A 6,000-nucleotide genomic window follows, 5' to 3' on the forward strand; every position below is an offset into this window, starting at 1 on the left:
ATAACACACTGCCACAAAGGAAACTAAGAAACATCAGAGAATATCCTTGAAGTTGGTCTGATGGATAGATTCAAATGGCTCTTATGATTTGGGCATATCCTAATCTCAGCAATACAGGTTTATAACAGCCAGGTGGCCTTTCACTCCTTAATCTGCAATGATTTCTACACAAATGCTTGAGAAATTTCAGTTTGCAGATCACACATAACACAAGGTTATGCAATTTGAGAGCCAGAAACACAATCAGGCAGATTTCTCTTATGATTAAGTGGACAGCCTGTTCCACTTCCCTTTTATTAAAGAGCTGCAAAGATCTCTGATCACTGAATCGAGTGGGAATGGGGAACTCAGGGCAAAAAGAGCTGTTGTGAAAATATCAGATGAATTTGATATCAGATGAACTTCACTCCACCTGGCAAACCACCCCCCAGTATCCAGATCCAAATTCCCACTTGGTTATAAAGTGCATTGCGTAGCTGATAACTACCACACCAGGGTCACCAGCACAGATGGTCACATAGATCACATGCATGTGTGTCACTCACTCACACATAAGTCACTTTTTGTGAGATGGGCGGTATCTAAATTTGAAAAATAAATAAATAAATAAATAAATAAATCCTTTACCTCCCTCCCTACACACACATTAAAGGTCACATGTGTGATCTTTGGTACCCTTTCATCATTATAAAGGAGGCTTCCCAAACTAGCTGTTAAGAGCATCCAAACTGTTGTAGCCTGCTTTGAGTGAATTTGTTCGTTCTTTCTCTCTCTCTCCTTCCCTCCTTTCTCTCTCGCACACACACACACTTACAGACTTCAGGAGAATTAGCCTGGATTTGTACCACCAGAACCAAAAGAAAATCATGGAAAGAATGCTGGAACTCGCTTTCCCTTGGCTTGTTGTACAAGATACGCTGCTCGGTTTCTACTGTTCGGGATGCTACACACGCTCTCCTCTTGTATTCTGGGCAAGCAGGGTAGCCCTGCTTTGCAGATGATGTTCCTCTGTTTCCAACAGCAGGTTATCAACTGCTCGAAAGAAAAACATGTGAATTTCCCCTAATCCTCCCTCCCAAAACATAGCAGCAGCAGCAGCAGCATGGTAAGCAAGGCTATTGCTGTTAATGGCCCTGGGCAAATAAAAAACATAGCTAGCCCAAGACACTCAAATGCCAGAGGTGAATTAAGCTAAACCACAACTCCCCCCCCCTGCCAATCATTAATGAAGGCCACAATCCATCAAAAGTTCATGTGATCAGAAATAATGTTCTCCATTCATTTCAGCAGTGCTCACACAGCCTCAGGAAAATTTTCCCACAGGATTCTATGAATTAGATGTGACCTTACTCTTACTCTATCACTATTAATGTGGCTTCCAAAAGTCCTACCTGGAGGGCCCATCTTCCCTTGGTCCAGGTAAGGCTGCCATTACTTTCACCTGACAGTGTCCTCCAGGTGCTTTGAACTATAACCCTCACAACCTTTTACTATTGGCCCAAACTTCTAGCGAGCTCCAGGTTGCTTGCCCTGCTGGAAAGAGCATGTGTGAGATTTTAAGAGTCTGAAGTTCATCAGCCAACCATGGCTCTTGGCCCAGCAGCATTATTAACAACAGATCCAGGAGCATGAAGTAGTCATAATAAGAGCCTTTGGCACAGACTTCCTTGGGGACAGAGGTAGGCTGACCTGTAATAAATGTCTAGCTCTGATCCACAGTCCTATGAAGTCAAATTACTTGGGGTTCTTCCAGATGGAGGATTCTTTAACAGATTTTTTTTACTGAAAGAGAGAGAGAGAGAGAGAGAGAGAAGCAGGTGGAAAAGCACAAATGGGTTGCAAAAACCAAGTGACTTTGTGGCTTGAACCTTTTGAAAAATGCTATGAGTGAGCTGGGACATTGGCACAATAAAAGTCTTGCCTGGAATCCACCCAGGATTCAACACCAATGTGGAGCTGTCTCAGCCTCCTGGCTCAAAGCCCAGCCTTTGGCTGGAAAGGCCAGAGCTAAAGAAAGGGTAGGACACTGTAAAAGAGAAGGGAAAGGAACCTCTCAAAGAAGCTTGGGCTTAGTCAAACTGGTAGCCTGAATAGACAAATAATGGCCATCCATTGAATAATCTGGAGCCAAGAGTTTCTACACTTTTTGCAGACTCATCCATGCAAGAGCCCTGACCCAGAGAAATTATACACATCAATCAGCAGCATTTGGACTTTTTAAAAGTTGCAATAAATGCTCTCTTACGCCTTTAAATCAGCCTTCCCCATGGACAACTCACACTAGCCCAGGCACCATCCCAACACAGCTGGAGGACAACAGCTTATGGGAAGCTGGTTTAGATTCTGCTGATTCGCACCAGCCCGTGCCCCTCCTGTTATACTCACAGATGGACTAGCTGCACATAGAATGGCTAGTATACAAATAAATAATCCACAGTAATGGTGAAGGCAGCCCGGCATATGCAAATCAGCCTATTTCGGGATTCCCACACGAAATCCATCTGAGGAAACTATAAAGTAACGGAAACGCGAAGCATGGATGGGGCGGGGGAAGCAGTGCTCTTTCAAGTCCATCTGTAAGGTCCCTACAAGAATCCAAACGAATTCTGGTGGAAACCTTTCGGTTTTGCTGCACGGGAGACCACGCGAACCCAAAGGGCGCGTGGCAGCGTGAGCAGACCCTCACGCGTACAGAAGGCGATACTCCACGAAGAGCCCAGTGCGTTCCACCCAGCCCGGTATCCCACGAAACAGGAGCTGAAGAACCGCGAGGCAGATCTACCAACCCTTACAACCTATCGCGCGGGGAAAGTCGCCGCAGTATAAATGGGCGGTCAACGAAACAGCCCTGCCCGCGAAAACACGACCAAGTAAACACACGCGAGCAGCGGAGGCATCGCCTCTCCGTCGGCAGCCAAACACGCCCGCAGAGGCCGGAGTCCCTGCAGCAATTTGCCGCCCGGAGTGGATTCAGCGCACCCTCCTGAAAGCGTCTGCAGAAAAATCAATCCCTTTAGTCCAGTTGGCGTTTTGGCGCAGCGACGGGCAGAGCTTTGGAGTCTCGAGTGGGTTTCTAGTCTCTTTCCCACTGCGGGAGTAAAGCGAGCACGCGTGGACGGGCAAAGCCGGAGGAGGAAAGCCAAACCACCAAGAGACTGAACGCATCACAGCAGATGCTCTGCAGCAAACCCCGATCATCCGAGAGAACGAGGCAGCTGCCTGCGCAGCCAGAAGGGACGGGGGGAGAGAGGGAGGGAGGAAGGGAGAGGCAGAGGCGCTTCGCGTTACCTTACCTTGCGGAGCAACCGAGGGTCCCTGGAGGCGATCGGCGCAAACGCGGGAGGTGCAGCAGTCGGTCCGGTTCCGTTTTCCGCCCAGCTTGGGTTTCTGCAGCGTGTCAGCAACCCCATTCGTTGGCGAGGCCGATGCCTTTTGTTTTTCTGGCGTAGTGTGGACGCGACTCCAAGTAGCGCGCGGAGGAAAGCCTGCCCGCCCCCCCCCCAGCGGGGCTTGCAAGCTGGGAGAACCCCGCCTCGGTCAAGCGCTTTCTACCTAAAGTCCGTCCGCGGACAGGCTAGCGGGGTGGAGAGCGAAGGAGGCAGTCGGGAAGGCTAATTATGGCAAGTGGGAAGCGGCTCGTGGGCGCGCGTACGTGTGTGTGTGTGTGTGTGTGTGTGTGTGTTCGCTCACGAGGCAAGCTAGCGCTGGGGTTCGCGTAAGCAGAGTATACGCTTGAGCGCTGCAGGAGAAGAGAGGAAAGCTTGGCTTCGCAGCCCCAGCAGGCAGATAGAAGCCACGAAGGAGTAGAACTGGTACAAGTAATAACGTCCGGGTGTGAATCCTTAGAAAGGCCAGGGCAGTTCTGGATCACGTGAATAAAGCATAAAATATTTCTCTGTGAGCATGTGCAGAGCTCCTCGCTCTTTGTCCGGCCGGTAGCCGGGTGTTGATTTTTTAAAAAAATATTTCAGAAATTCTAAGGCCCCTGATCAGAGCGCTTCAATGAAAAGTGACTTTCCATTATGAAGGGAGCCAGATTTTGATTTTGTTCCAAATGAGCTTAATATGTACTGGGCCTTTTCCTGACCAAGCACACATCTTCCTTCTGTTACTGCTGTTTCAGGAAGTGTTGGCTCAAAGTATTTGGATTTGGAAATGCTGCTCAACTTAGTTCTGAGCATCCTGACTGCCTTGGGGGCTAAAAGGCCAACGGTGCTCCTCCTGACAAAACTCTTTTAATTTATGTACTCATTGGTGTGTATATAGAAGTTGAGCTACAATAAACACAGGCCAATGGCTGGGCTGGAAACAGCTTTGGTGTTTGTTTACAGAAGTGAAAATAAAATTGGTGGCTAACCCAGAGTTCCAGCTGTCAGGACTGGCTGGAGGATCTCATCAGCATGTTTCATGTTTTTCTTTTTTTTATTATAATTCAAAGAGAAAAGGAAAAGGAATAAAACTGATCCACATTTTAAAATAATATAAAGAACATAGCATTGCTTTAAATAAATAAGGAAGACCTCTATTTTGAATTCATAGACACATACTTGATACTTGTAGTAAATGCTTGCAGAATACTGTAGGACTGCTGTGAAAGTGGGGGATGCTGTGAAGATTGAGCCTGTCAATCCTCTCTTTCTATGGTGTTTTAAAATTTCTCTAAACAATTTACCTTTGGAGATGCAAAGAAAGCTGTGTAGGCAGCATTCTTTAATGCTGTCAGCCAAAGAAAATGTGGCATTAAGCCTGGGATTGTTCCTTGCACGCTTGTTATTGGTTACTAAAAACACCATTGTTGATCTCATGATTGTAAACTTTGGGGGGGCACTTCTATTGGAATGCGTTTTCGCTTCACGTGGTCTGAAGTTCTGGGAGGTTGACCCTTTCAGTCTGTGTCCTGCCAAGGATGATATTGAGGTCAGAGCTCATCCAGTTTTCTCAGCACTAATGGAAGATAAATAATGCAATAATGGTTTGTTAATGTAACAAAGCTGCCTTAAAAAAAAAGACTCTATAATGGCAAATCCAAAACAACAAATAGGTCAGATTAAAAGAAGTTGCCAGATGTTTTATCCCCAAACAGGCTGGCATACTGTGCTCCAGATTCAGAGCTTGGACAGTCTATGTTTGAATCAGGTCCATATTGGCTATCCATCCAAGGAATGTGAAATGGCTACTTTTCTAAAAGTATGTGCCAAATATCACTCTGTATTATTTTACAGTTTTAAAAGATGCTGGGCAGGGTACAACCTCAAAAGAAGAATAAGTCACTGTATATCATATATAAGTAATAAAAATCAACAATAGAAACACAATACATTATAGATATCATTCAGTTAAACTAAATGCTTGTTGGAATCACACTGCTTTGGGTAGTAACTGAAATCATACACAGTTCCAATAGAAGAGAATATCTGTAGCTCAGGGTTGAACTGTGGAGTTCTTGGTGCTCTCTGAGTTTGGTAGTCTCCTTGCAGACGTTGAGCACTGATGATGTTACCTAGTTGGATAGTGAAATGTCTACAAGGAAACTACCAAGCTCAGCACCAAGAACTCCACCATATACAGTGCCCGTATTTATGTATTTCTACTTTAAAAATTCTGAAGGAGTTAACTATAGAAGTATGAAACCAATGAATAAAAACAAATTACAACTGAATATATTCATGTAACTCATTATGCCATAAACCAACCACTTATGGCTTAGCGTGACATGTGAATGAGTATAACTCTCTTAGATTAATTATTGGAACTGGGTCCCCCTCCAAAACAAGAAAATTTATGCAAGCATCTTATGATAGACAATAGTAATTGCTACTTAAATATGATATGGAGACAGAACAAATAAGCTGTATGATAAAATGGATGCAAAATTTCAAAGAAGCAGTAACAATGGATTAATAGGAAGACTTATGGAAAAAAATCAAATGTATACCAAGCTACAATTTAAGGGAAAATTGGTACAAAATGATCTAAAGGTGATATATAACTCCATCAACA

General features: G+C 44.9%; 1 long non-coding RNA gene across 1 annotated transcript in view; it reads right to left on the minus strand.

The window, feature by feature from the left end:
* LOC112541000 (uncharacterized) overlaps positions 1–3,616 on the minus strand; it is a 78,136-nt gene extending 74,520 nt beyond the window's left edge. The window contains exon 1 of the long non-coding RNA XR_015795616.1: positions 3,294–3,616. This is a non-coding gene — a long non-coding RNA (uncharacterized LOC112541000). The remainder of the gene's footprint in view (positions 1–3,293) is intronic.
* Positions 3,617–6,000: the final 2,384 nt, after the last annotated feature.

Source organism: Python bivittatus, unplaced genomic scaffold (assembly GCF_059951505.1).
Source record: "Python bivittatus isolate LINGU-HERP-01145 unplaced genomic scaffold, Pbiv_v1 ctg000220_np1212, whole genome shotgun sequence".
NCBI lineage: Eukaryota > Metazoa > Chordata > Lepidosauria > Squamata > Pythonidae > Python > Python bivittatus.